Below are 14836 nucleotides of genomic sequence, written 5' to 3' on the forward strand. Positions count from 1 at the left end.
CCCCCCCCTCCATCCCAGCAAAATCTTTCTTCTTGGCTCTGACATCGTTTATGACCCTATGACGTCAGTCAAAAATTTTTAAGTAAATTAGACTTCAATCAAATGCACGACTAAATTCTCTTTCCCGATATTTTTGATGATTTTTACCCTTGTCAGACAAACCTTGTTACACGGGAGAACAAAGTATACCGCATTACCTATTTATTGTAAAGAGGATCATCCAGGCACTGATTATAATCTTCAATTACGCAAAGATCGTTCATAAACTAAGATATACTGTATATACTATATACATATAGTATATGAAATTTATGTACCGTGTATAGAAGTACATACATGCGGAAGTATTTACTTTCGCACCCTTCACAAATTCCAAGGAAGCTTCGTTGAAATCGCTTCCCTTCCCTTTCCCCGAATATGAATTATCCCACGAAGCAAGGGGCGTACCTATAGACGGCAAATTTCGCAAAATCCTCAAGACCCTGACGGCTTTACGTTTGCCACTGCCGCCATGGCCAAATGCTACGAGTACTCAGCGGCACCACTTTCACGGAATTTCAATACCCCAGGCTTTCCTGCCGGGACACTTACGCTAGGATTTTATCCCACGTCCACGTTTCAGTCCCACTTCCCCCGCTTCTCGCTTCTCTGCGTCGTCTGTGTACCTTTGCACTGGTAAACCGCCACAGCCTCCGAAATCCCGCTTGTTAGTGCACTCTTACCGACACGTTTCCAGGATCAGAAGAAAGCTTCACCTACCCTTCTCAGACTTGCTTGCTTTCCACTTTACTCTCCACGACCCTTGGCAATTATCGACTGAAGTGCACGTCGCTTTTTATAGGACACGATGATATCTTACTTGTGAAATAATATTACTTTACTGCAAAAACTGCTACTCAAAGTCCGATTTCAATTTGACATATCACTTTGTTACACGATCCCAATGCTGTTACTTCATAATGCTATGTACAATGAAAGAGAAAATGTTTTCGCGGTAACCAGATTTTATATACCAAAGTATATAAAGGAACGTCTGCGTTATATGATTTGTCATCAATTTTATTTTTTCTGCAAAAATTTTTTTTTCAAAAATATCGTTAATGGCAATTACAAAAAGATGAATCCTACCTTCTGCAGCTGTTTCCCATGATACCAATATATCTGTAGATATTGCTCAAGATGACAGTGCGAAAACAGATCGGCTAAAATAAAGAAAAAATACCACTCTAAGCTCATCACAGACGTCGAAAGTTTCACACGAGTACGCATATAGATAAGTGTTACAGTTAATAGTTTATTAGAGGGTAAACTGCACGGTAGATCCAAACTCGATCTCTCAAGAGTTAACTACGGCAAAAGTGACGGCGGGAGCGAAATTGCGTAAAGGTCAACTACCTAACAATTAGCTAAATCAACAACTCGCTCCGATACTCGTTGCCAAGAGTTATGTCGTCCAGAGGGGTTTCTCCAGGACGTGAACGTTACTCAACAAGACTTTACAGAAATTACAGACCACCAGCTACTCGCCACTCGCCACTCGCCACCGTTGCCGCCAGGTTATGTTTCTGCGGTCCTTGTCGCACTCATGAAAACAACCTTAGAGGCAACGAGTAGGTACATTTGTACGTGCGAACCGAGGGCTGCACTGGAAACTTCAAGGGTTGTTAAAGCCGAAGGAGTTGAATCTGTTGGACCCTTTGGATGCTGCGCCTCGTAAAGGTCGCCTCCTATATATGGCACTGACAGATCAAACCTGTGCAGTGGTGCCAATCTCGTAAAAGTAAAATACTGCTACAACGGGAGCCTCGAAATTTTCAGCCTTGTTAAATTTATTTCCATGCTGGACGTTCGTCACTTGAATCGTCTCCCATCGTGGGAATTTTTATCTGAGAGCTTCTTGTCCGATCCCAAAATTTCACTGACGTCATTTGGAGCAATAGTGGTGATATTAAAGATCGTAATGATAAAAAAATTTATAAATTTCTATAATCCAATAATCAATGTTGTGATCTTGTTACAGAGAATAACAGTATCGCACGATCGGATTATGGCTGTTATGCAAGCATACTCGTTCTGGGATGCATGTATAAAATTTGGATGTAAAATTTTAACATGATTTGTCACACGATCGAGGTAGAGTCGTATTAAAAAAAAAGAAAACGAAAGTAATATAGAATATATCGTGGAAATACGTTTTTCGGTAGAATATTGAATATTTATAAATTCTATTTTTTTCTATTTTTTTTTTAATACGCTCCCTTTACTCGACATATGCATGCGTTAATTGTCCTGCAGGATGTTAAATAAAGTGATTGGTATGCATAGTAAACGTAACAAACGTACAATTGCAGATATAGAGGCTGAACCGGTGAAGCTGGGCAAAGGCTGAAATAATTAAAGGTTGAAAATTGCGAAACGAAGCTAAATTAAATCCTACATTAATCAAGTTTGTAATCGCCAGATTTTAATTTCGTCCGCCCTTCGGCGAGCCTCATTAAATGGTAATTATGAAAAACGAAACTTTTAAGTATCCCAAAAACTCTCGTGGACATCAGCACGAAATAGCATGTGACCATGCCCTAGACAAGTGAGCAGTTTAACAAAGACGTTTCACAGCACTGTGAACAATCTACACTAGTTAGATGAAAATTTAAAAATTTTCTTATCAATTCTCAAAATCTACCGAAAAATAATAAAACAGGTTATACATGAAAAACAAAAGGCCACCATACGAGGTTTAAACGCAACTTTTGAGAAATCCAAATTCACAAGACTGATATCCTTCCTCTGGGCAAACGAAGATATCCTTATAGAATTCCGACTAAATTCAACCAAGCTTTTCTTTTCTCGAGCGTGAACTCAATGATAAAATGTCTCAAGCGATCGAACTTCTCGTAAACTCGTATTCCCGGGGGTAGCTAACCAATTAAAAAGTAACGTTACAGTCAAAAGTTTTCAATCCGAGAGACGCTGTTCTTCGCAGGGTTGTCAAGTAGGTGTCAGCTAACTCGTGAGATAGCCATGAAAAGAACAATTTCTCTCGCATACACGAGGAAGGAGAGAACTGATCGTAGATATAGAGGTATGTGCGTAAGGGTGAAGGTAAAATTGAACTTAAGGAAAAAAAAATTAAATTTCGACAAGAAAAAGATAGTGCTTCACCTAAGAGCAGTGAATTTTGAAAATATTCGCGAGGACAACGATGAGTCTGCCGATCGAAGTGAATCAAGATAAAAGTAAGAGGGTTGTGGAACGCGGACGAAGAAACTGAAAATAGAGAAAACGAACAGAGGCAATAAGAATGACTAAAGGGATACGAGAGAGAGGCATATAAAATGTTCGTTTACCTAATATTCCGATTTCTCGTCGCCTTGAATATGTATGAGGATAGAAGTCTGAGGGTGTAAGCATCCCTACACCTGCAGCCTATCACGAGGTCGGATAGGCTCCGAAGCCAGTGAAGATGATAGATAAATGAGTTGACTCCTGTTATACATATAGATGGCGCTGGTAAGGGTGAAATTTTAAGTTATATAAGCCGGGTAGTTTGTTTCGGCTAGCGTGGAAGCACCCCAGCTTATTTTCCAATGCGTTAATACTCGTATACACCCAGGGACGATTTATGTTTCCGCATGACAGGATATAACACTCGTTTGCAACGTCGCGGTACGCCGCGACGGCATATTCCCGTGAAACCTACGTGCGACTCTATGGAATACGAATACGCTAATCGAATACAGTCAGACGTCGGTATACGAGTAGCCATGCGTCTTTACGAGTGACAGATAAAAAATAAATACACAAAATAACGTAACTAATTTAATCGATCAGTCGCGAAAATTGATACTATTCGTTGTTACAAGACTCTCTTTCATCCCCTCTCGAATACACTTTCGATGTAAATTCAGACAGGATTGCCATTTACAAAATCCTCAGGCATAAAACAGGAATATAAATCTTGTTATATCTTTACGATACGTCAGGATGCATTGTCAGGGCACAGTGTCCCATCTCGCGTGCATTCCACCCGTTCGATCCACCGGTGTAAAATAGTATATCAGCCAAAGTCAGGAGTTAAGGATCACGTCGGCGTCCTGTCATAAAAGACCTTATAAACCGGATACCAATGCGAGGACTGACTTCCAGGATAAAGTATATTTCAGAGCTAAAACGTATTACGGAGATTTCCGTTGGCCGTGCGAGTAACGTAATCTCCACTGCTGCTAAGCTAAATTCGCATTACGACGTGAACTGCGAAAGGTCCAAATTTACGTTGCTATAGTTACTGGAGAATGTGAACCACACCGGATCGTACCGCGGCGCATCGCGTTGCATCGCGTAAAAACTGGGTCAAAGTTCTGTTCGCAAGTCGCAGCCGCGGCATCATGCTCGCATTCCCGTCGGACGCGATAGGGGCGAACAGAAAATAATAGTGTCGGGGTAAAAAAAAAAGAATTTTCCAAGCGATGACAAACGGGCTGCGATTTTGCGACAGCGTGAATGCGAAAAATATTACACGGCTGACATTTGTTCGCGAAATGACCGTTGCGCTCGTGAATTTTATAGTTTGCGAAACGACCACGGCGCTATGGTTACGAACAATGTTTGTAACGTCGTTTATTAATGAACGGCTCGATACGAGCTGAAAAAAAATATCGATGAAATGTGTTACTTAAGTTTAGTGTTGTATATAAATATCGCGCAACCGGCAATACTAACATTTTTCCATATAAGCCCTAAATTTGCAGTAAACATTTTTTTTTAATAATCGCCAAACAACCTAAAATTTCAAATTTACTCAATCACCTCTTTTCTTTACCACGTGACTTTCAAACTTATATTTGCATCGTACGAACAAAAGTGCGCGTTATTATTTCGAAAAATATTTTACATCATTCCGCACCACGTGTGCGGCAAAAGGGACATTCAATTTGTAAAGACATAGCCTGTCTTTACCGCATGTCTGGGAGATTTCTCGCCATTTGACGTAGACTCGATTAAGGGCGAATAAGCATTTTCGTGGGTACCCTAAAAGACCTCTTTACCCCTCGAGAAGGGAGTAAAGGAAAAGCACTTATGACCTGCTAGTCAAATGGGATTCCTAAGGGATGTAAATGTCTACCTTGTGACACCACGATGCTATCTGTCTGCAGACATGAATAAGTCAAAATTGGGATCAGGCGCCCGTTGGATAAACTTATCGAATCGACTTTCACTTATATTTTCTAGTTAGATATAATAATCAAAGTAAAACATAATTTTTGTATCCTAAACGCATTCGATTAATAATCTTGCAAGCAGTGTACGGTGCAATCAAGTGCATTGAGTGCATCGAGTGCATTCGCTGGAATCGGTCGTGCAGCAGATGAGGGTCTGTTATATGGAAACTCTGTTATATACTGGATATCAATACATAAAGGGGGGTGGCTTTTACGTATGTACTTAGATGCCCGGCCGAACTCATGCATAGTGGAAGAGGATTGCGTTCGTTAAAGTTTTAAATATTTTCAGACCGGAAATAACCCTTGTGCACTCATGCGAGACGACTTCCTTTCTTCTTTTTTTTCTCGGTTTGTACATCTAATAAAATAGTCAATAGGAAATTGATTTTCCCGTTGCTCCTTGCTTCGGTTGCATACGCTGTCGTACACGTTCTACGTACTGTACGGTTGCAATTTTCAATTAATTATCAGATCTTCGTTTAAAAATACGTCCGACCGCGTGATTAAACTTGTAAATAATGTTATTCCTGTCTAGATAACCCTGAAAGCTTAAAAGTATCTAGAAACTCCATTCGCGTTCCAATTTGCTCGGTTCGAAGAAAACCTTTCGGCTGGGTAATGAAATCTTTATTTGTTCAAGTCTGTCGCGAAAGCCAACTTTTACTTCGAGGTAAGATAAAAGTTTCGAGGATACGTCTACCTTTTGCGAAGAGCGAATAATATTCGCCACAAAATTGTCAAAGACGCACATGGAAAATTTCAAGGGCTACAAACCACAAATACGTTACCGTCCTGTAGCCGTCGCTTGAACCAATTCAAGAAATCATCAAGCAAAAACACAAAACCCAGGATGCCCAAAAGTCACTGCGCCCGATACTCTGAAAAGGCAATCAATTCGGAATTGCATAAATTACTCGAAAAATTTCAGAAAGCACTGAAATTCAGTCATTACGACAATACTTCCCCCCCCCCCCTCCACCCTTATAAAGTACCTATTTTGCTAATTGTCTTTACGACACGAGAGCAGCATATTACGACGGCGTTACGAAATTGGTCGGTTCGGTAATGAAAACATATATAACTGAGAAAGGGGAGTCGAATCGGATAGAGGATCAAATTATACCGTCAACTAATTTCAGAGAGAAAGCTCTAATGACATTGCCCTTTAGACTAGTCCCCCGGCCCTCCCCCCAATTGAACCCCAAACCATCGGCCCAACCTCGTTCAGTACTGACCCTTAGGTACTAACTGGAGGGTGCAACATTTACGGTGCCAACAGCGGCTCCATAACCATTGCCAATCGTCTGTGCGCGATGGTTTACAGTCGCCGCCATCTTTCCGAATGGCCGGTAACTTAGTTGCTCTACCGACCAACGTGAGAACAGGACTTTGCGCTTCGTGCGCGTAACAACGTCACAAGGAGACCCCCTGATCATAAGTTATCATGGTGGCAACACCGTACCACGGTCTTAAATTAATTATAGACATCCGATGAGTCTCTCGAACACATTTGAAATTCTACTTGAACAAGAGGCACCCCTATTGGCTTACAGACAGATCCCTCGACTGACCTGCGATAGACTACATGACCCGTCTAATGGAAGGGACGTATTCGATTAATAAAGCCATCGAGACCTGGCCAGGTCTCCGTTTCAAAGTAAAATTATTACTCGTCGATCTTCGCCAAACGTCAATCCCTCATTCGCGATACATACGTTAAAGTGTATGAAGGACAGGTCGAACGAGTGATCGATGGATCGATACGAGCCAAGTCGAATATTTAGGGTGAAGGGGCTGCGTCGTCACCCTCTCGACTCGGCAGTCCTCAGCCGTGGGCGACGACGTCGCTGACAATTTCTTGGACCCTCCCTGAGACGTCGTCAAAGGGTGCGGTCAATCCCTTGGAAAAGGAGGAAGCAACGAAAGGGAAATAAAATATTCAACGGAGCTGGTTGCCTCGTTTATAATTAATTTTTCGCAGCCCAAAGATCGACGGAAGGCACCTCCCAGCACCGTGGGCTCGATTATATAGCTTTTCTCATCTTTTTCGTCTTTTCTTGGAATCCGCTTAAAGAATTTTTCACTAATCCCGTCCTATGTGATTTCACTCGAGTTCTTCATACCTGATTGAGCACGTAGCTCGCTGTGGGTGTATTTTGCAAAAAGCGAACGAATACGGGGTGGATATTTAGACCCGAGGCAAAAGACGGAAGAGGATACGACGCTAGGCTAAAGTGGGTGAGGGGGGTGCGCGAGGGGCCTGGGAAATAGAGGATAAAGATTTTATACGCGGATCAACGAAGGAGCGAAGTGAAATTGGATTCCCGTCGAAAAGAAAGGAAGCGGCGAGGTAAGATTTACCGTTAATCCTGGCTGACGAAAATTTAATAAAAAAAGAATGTCCTTCGTTTGAGTCTTCCGGCACGTCGCAATCCCGAATCGATTTATCGGCAATACGCAAATTTATACGTGACACAACCCTTAATTATTACGAATAAATATGAGGTACACACAGTCAAAAAAAAGGAACGCCTGGCCAAGCCAGAACACCAGGTTATTGATTGTGCAAAAAATTTGCTATAAATGAAAAAATGGAGAACTCAATAAAATATTAATAACTTACGTAACATTGAAATATTAAATGTTCGACTCCTTTTCATTCGTCCTTGACCTTTCTCGACGCGCGGTGACTGACGGAATCGCTCGGTGCGTTCGCAACCCTTTGCCCTGGCAGGAGTTTCCCAAGATTTCATTAACCTTTCAACGAACTCGTTTCCGTTCAAATTAAACAGCAAAATGATTTTCCGGTTCGTCTACCAGCCATAATTGAGCTCCCTTTCTCTCCTGTAAAAGATGCTCGCTCGAATTCTCTAGGATTTCGCTAATTAAACCGTATTTAATTAAAATGTATTTCGGTCATTCGGATGACAGCCATTGCGATTTCGCAGTTAATTCTTTGAAATAAATATTTCACTTTCTCGACCCCAACAACGACGCACGGCGCAAAGACGCGTTACGCAATATCGCAAAAAAATCGCGAAATACTGAGACACGTAAAGTACTTCCCAACAAGATAAGAAATTCTAGTTCTTTAACTATACCAAAAACCCGTGCATTCTCTCACTTCGAATAAAATCAGCATGAAGCCAATTACGTGTTAGGGGATATCGTAAAATCGCCATCTGTACTTTCCACGCGTAGATATAATAAGGGCTTTAGTATCTGACAGAACGATGCAATTCAGATCAATTTCAATTATCTTAAGTATCAGGGTTTGTTCGCGGAGAAGACATACAAGGCTGAGCTTATTTATTTTCTGTAGTAATTCACCGTTATCGCGAATTAAAAAAATTCTATAGCGTCTTAAAGAAAAAGAAGTAACAAACCTATATAAAGCACCGTACCTAATCCCGTTGCGTAATGGGACTTTATATTGGCGCATAAATAAATAAAGAGCTCGGAAGCATAATTTATAATCGAGTGACCAATCGACATAGTACGGCGACGATATTCAAAATAAATCAGGAGTATCAATTTCGAAATGGGATCACGGCTTTACTCCAAGACTCTTTGAACGATTAAATTAGTACACGGTAATTGTACCTTGAACCATGGCCCTAGTGTGTCCCGTACAGGTGCAGTCCATTATACGTAGCGAAAAGGTGTAATTGAGATTGATGAGAGATTCTGCTTGTAGAAAGTAGCTTGTCTGGTCTAACTTAATGAATTCATCACCGGCAAGAGCGAACGTTAATATTATCCTAAGCCCAACATAAAAGTCGCATCATCCCAAAATATCATCTGGCGAATGTACTCATCCATCATTTTCTTTTATTCATGCGTCCAAAAATTCTTACGCGTTTATTTTTCATCGCGTTAACGTTACTCTGTCTCAGATTTTATATCGCCGTACGTAATACCAAGCTACCCTGGTCTATAGTCAATGTCGCAAAAATTTGAACCCATTTTAGACGAAGTTCCCAATAATATTTCTTACGATCAAGAAGTTGTCGAATACCTAAGCATCGAAGCTTAGATTAATAGATCGGTGTTCGTGTAATTAATAATGAGCACCCCTGATAATACGCATTGTATAATTGTGTAATCTACCGAGCGCTAAGTTTTTATTGAACGAGAAATATGGCAGGCGGAAATTTGACGAAAATTCAAAAAAGTCGAATATTTCATTGATACCCGCGTTGAAACGCGTCCCTCGCTCTCATGAAAATCTCAATTAACACTAGTAGCCGTGCAACAAGTTCGATCGGAACGTCCGGAGGTAAACAGTGGCTCCTATCTGGAGGGTATCCATAGGAGGGTTAGACTTTTATTCACTTCTGATAAAAAAAGGGGCATTCTCCGTATAGGAAGGGCGTCAACGGCTTCCACAGCCGGATGCTGTGCACCACGCTGCGTCAGACTACGATTCTTGCAGCCATTCGATACAAAACCGATAAATCGTGGCATTTAGTCGAAAGCAAACGGTGAGGCGGTTTCTTTTTTATTTGAAACGCGAAGCCGTTTTATCTTTTCGCATCCTCTTTTGCGAAATCGCAGATCAGATTGCAACACCTAATCGGCGGGTATAAGAGTCCTAGAATCCTATGATAACGTTACAAAGTCGAGAGTGTAAACAACTGAACCATGATTTTATTTAATGGGTTCGTGACGCATTGTAACTGATTATTAGACGGAAGACGGATATTTTTTTACGAGAAAAAAAAATCATTATATGAATAAAAAAAGAACAATGACGTACCTCGCGAACTGGTATAGCAAATATGAGGGAAACAAAGTTTTAATGAATTTACTTTGATAAAGAAGTATTGCATGCGTCGCCAAGCTCAAAGATCCATTCCCTGCGAACTTCGCCCCTCTGAAACGACTTTTCGCATTCGTGAATTTCTCACATTTCACCCTTCTCGTGAACCGCCCCTTAACCTTTTTTCCAGCCCCTATTCGATTAAACTTGAGAATCTATAGTGAAAGGTTTCACAGCGTATGCAATTGTACGTAAAACCCCTTTCTAGTGTTTTCAAAAAAAAAATCAACTTTCTTTAATTTCACTATCTCGTGTCGTCATCCTACACAAACGCGTGATTTTGCGCCTGAATAACTTGAAATTAAATGCAGATAAATATGCGTAGATACTTTAAACATAGCACTGCCGAGATTACTCGCACCGAGTATAAGAGGTTTGCCGAATAGTTTGAAAAACGAGATTGCTACCTATTTCCAAGTAATATCTTTATTTGCCGTTGACTGCAGTAGCCGCCAGCAACAACTCCCAGTTGGGAAACCGTACTTCCGCGACCCAGGATTCGGAGTTTCTTTGGAATCGAATTAAAGTCCGACTGGGAAGCACGTGGAATTTCAGCCATTGCTGGCGCGTTAGTAGAGCTCTTATTACACTGCGGATATAGAGGAGGCATTTTCTTAGTGGCTAATGCAACTTTATAAGCTCAACATATAAGGCTTCGTTTTCACTCGCTATAATTTAAATATATCGCCAAAATGACAGTCCCATACCGTTATAAGTAAAATCTTGTGCTTTTCGAACTCTTAACTTTCCACCTTTTACCCGTGGCATACCCTCGCAACAAACACCCTCGTTCGCCCCTAATGCTATTTATATCCTTCGGCTACTTTGCCCGAGTGGATTCCGGACTTTTTTAAAAGTAATCAACTCGTATCCTCAGAATGGTATGTAGCATGGCAAATGCATGCTATGCATGCATACAAAAAAAAATTGTAACTTTCACAGAAATTCGTGACTCGAAAAAACTAATTCAACAAAATTCTCAACTGCACGTGAGAACTGATCAAAATTTTCATATAGGCATCACAGAGAAACTTTACGGCGTACGAGCGAAGATATCAGTGATTAAAATATCTTCTTTTTCATCTCAATTCAGCGATGCCTTCGAGCTTGCAAGTTTGGGACATTCTCTTTTTGGCGAAAAATGAAATTGTGTCGGGGGCTCGTGTTAGAAATACGTCCGAACACTATTTCCATCGGTTTCCTGATACATACTCATATCCACCCACGCAAAGCATCATCCACATATGCATATATATAGATACCCGGGAGAAATGGATATCCGCACAAAGAAATATATCCCTTTGGTCGATCTGAAATTGCCGCAAGTCAAATTCCTTTGTTTTTCAACATTGAGCTTGCAGATTCAACTTGTAACAGTACTATAATTTTACATTCCAGACCAAACGTAAAAGAAAGCCGGAGAGAGAGAGAATATACTCTAAACATTAAAGCATGAATCGTCCTAAACACAATTTGAATCAAACAAAAATCCAGCAACGTAAATCACATTGTACAGGTAAAAATACACGAGTACTTAAAGAACCGAGACTAAAATCAAGATTGGAAACTAAAACCTAAATCTAAGACCCAGACGTTCCTACGATAAAACATTGAAGTCTTCTCTTTGTCAAGTGTCTTCGATCCTCAGACGATGAAACCTTTTGGAGGTACAGACGTGGTATTAGTACCGTCGGTAATATCGCGTCCTACTAATTCCGTATACGTAGTTATAACCGTTAGGCATAGACAGTGATTGAGTGGTTCGGTAAATGCCAGTAAATATCGAGTAGCTCACGTGAGGCAAGTTGTTTGTCGCCCAGGTGTACCCCCAATTAATAGGTAAGGCAGGTTTGAAATCCCCGGGATCGTACACGTGCGGTATGAAGACAGGATAGAATTTTCAACGGTAGCCCGAGAGCTTAGCAGGCAGGATTCAGACCCAGATGCAAAAAACGTACAAGTATAACGAGTGAAAAAATAGGAGAAGAGGCGCAGCAATTAAAAGTGCGTCAGTCGACTGAACCGAAGAAAGAAAGAGAAAGAGCAGGCTGAAGTCATTGTCCACATACATATATAAGTGCTGCAGGCGCTATCAGCGCCTAAAAGAAATTCGCGAATGTTCTACATACGTCAAGATGAAAGGATCCCGGCAATAACGCTTACGCCATAGTTTTATTACGCAAGAATTTACATAAATGCGGTATATCGCAGAGACACGGCGCGTCTGGCTGGCAGTCTTTTGGAATCCCAAAGTGCGCCGAGAGTGTCGACTCGAGACGAAACCAGAAGCGTTTTCGCATCGGTAAGCAGCCAGCCGCCCCGTAGTAGGAAACTGCCTGGACCGTCTATTAAGGGGTCTGAATAATTTATCATTCCGCGTGTTAGCCGTGATCCGATTTAATCGAATAAACATTGACCTAATAGAGAGATCTGACTTGAGCGGAAGTCACCGATATTTCTATATTGAAAAGACTCGTCGTACGTTTTAAAGGTTTTCACTTATTTTTATTAACTCTCGAAAATAATCAGTTTACGTCGCTAATAAATAGCGATTTGCACGTTTCATTTAAAAAGCACGACTATCGAGAGTGAACGAAGAGAGTTACAACCCAGGTTTCGCATGGTACCGTAAAAACCTTGAAATTTCCTGCCCAAATAAAGCCGTACCGATAGAAACCCTCGAGCTGGTAGAATGGCGAGGGTCTTTCTCTTTCCGCCTACGAGTCGTCTACACCGGAAGTCACGGCTACGTCTCTCTCGAACTTGTCCATCCGATAAGTCCGCTCCGTTTCTGTTAACCACGGCAAGTAAGAGGCTCCCTCTGCTGCCAATCCCGTAAGGTATTGCCATTGCACGATTTTTTTTTTTTTTTTTTTTTTAAAGGACAATTTCGCTTAACCCTCTCGGTGCCAAGTTTTCATTGTAGAGCATCGACGAGACTTGCTGGCTGTTCATTTTCCATCTCTCGCCTGATATATCCCCACAGTCCTTCGTCCCTTAATATCGCGTGCACTCAAGCCCCGCAGGCAATGCAAACCACGTTTCAAACAACCCTTACAGAGTTATGGAAAAATGATACAGTGAAAGAGTAGTCGGTCGTGTAAAAGAAAGAGGTAAGAAAATATTGAGACTTGCGGACCTGGTAGATATCTCTAGTAATGCACAGACAAACCCTTTTACGCATCTATCTACTCAATAAACTGTTGTTCCACGGATGAAGGGGATACGCATGTAATAAAATTGAGGAGCAGAGATAAGAGAGAGAGAGAGAGAGAGAGAGAGAGAGAGAGAGAGAGAGAGAGTGTAAAGAGAGAGAAAAAAGTGGAACGCAAGGAAGGTTACAGCAGAGAGAAAGGGTCTTGGGAGCTCAGCGCATCTCCCGGCTTCTTTATTTCCCCAGCGCCTTATATCCAGGCATCCCTAGCTAAGACCGAGAAGCAGCCGGAACCATACACCTCCCACTACATAAATATTAGAGCAGCGAGGGATGAAGGGGTGCCCACACAAGGAGGCTTCATATCTTCAATTCCCTTTCATACCTGTCCAACACGGTAGAGTTTCTTCATGCGCCCCATATCTTTTGAATAGTGCTTTCTTACTCCGTTATACGCACCCACCAGAAGATGCTACCGCGAGAAAAATCATCAGAGAAGAATCCTGATTTTTTTCCACCCAATCTCTAAAAGGGACGGCAACTTTTTTTCAACAGATTTCGTCAACGTTCCGATCGGTACATAAAAAGAAAACTACAATTTGCCCCATCCGGCAAAGAATTATATTGCTAGCCAATCGTCGATCCTATCGAAATTAAATGTACCGTAAATTCGTTATCGAATAAATTTTCATATACAATCGACATTATGTAATTTATGCAACAACAAACGGTTTCGGTGATAGAAGCTTCATCATCATAGTTTTACTATAGCCATTGATACGACGAAGCTACAGTCAGTTAATGTATCGTTTGATGTACCCATTACAATATTCTACTGATCCAACTTCATAGTCTATTTCCACAGCCAAAATAACACATTAATTATCCAAAGCTTATTGTTCGGTATTAATAGACTCTATTATTTTATTCGACTGTGGGCATAACAATAAACGCGCCGTAATGTTAATCGATTCGAATGTAATTTGCCTGCACCCAAGTATCGCGACTGTGGCGTAAAATTGAATATTATCTGAAAGGGGGTGGCATTTACTGAGGTCACGTCGTAACGAAAATCCAACGACCTTTACGGCCACCTATTTGTCCCGAGCGCAAAACAATTATACACTGTGCATATTTCGCTAATCAAAATAGCAGCTGATATCAACATCTAATTGCATGCTGCATCAATTAGCCATTCGTAATTACGATAATGCTTAACTGATACCCATTTCATGATAGCATTACTGGTACCATATAAAAATACAATATACATATATACACGTATATCTGTAATTAATTTTGTAAATTATTATAAGCTGCCTCGAACTAGCGTCTAAATATTATATTACGCTGTATAACAAGCTGATTACGTAAGCTGGCATTTAATTATATATCATCTCGACGCGTTAAATCAAATAAAACACACATGTTGAGGGAGCTTCTGTAAATTACGCGGAGTATCATCAGCGAAGAGACTTTGCAGTATAATTAATTAAAAGCTATTAAGCTTTCTAAACGAAAGCATCGATTTTTAATTTAGGGAATTTCACCGTTCTACGTATACCGTTACTAAGGATCTTGGTGAAAATGGCTCTTGCGTGATTGGAATTAAAAAGAAGAAGAATAAAAAAGAAGCAA

At 41.0% G+C, this 14836-nt stretch overlaps 1 protein-coding gene across 17 annotated transcripts in view; it reads right to left on the reverse strand.

Annotated features, from left to right (window-relative positions):
* The window catches only part of LOC107269920 (glutamate receptor ionotropic, kainate 2), a 154331-nt gene that overhangs the window by 92359 nt on the left and 47136 nt on the right, over positions 1–14836 (reverse strand). For 2 of the 17 annotated variants that reach the window (XM_025087316.1, XM_025087309.1), the window contains one exon: positions 1129–1202. The exons of the other annotated variants lie outside the window; for them this stretch is intronic. The gene's annotated coding sequence lies outside the window, so the exon portion shown is untranslated. The remainder of the gene's footprint in view (positions 1–1128; positions 1203–14836) is intronic. 17 annotated transcript variants of the gene reach the window in all.

The sequence above is a fragment of the Cephus cinctus genome, unplaced genomic scaffold, assembly GCF_000341935.2.
Source record: "Cephus cinctus unplaced genomic scaffold, Ccin1 Ccin1_scaffold0690, whole genome shotgun sequence".
Taxonomy (NCBI): Eukaryota; Metazoa; Arthropoda; class Insecta; order Hymenoptera; family Cephidae; genus Cephus; species Cephus cinctus.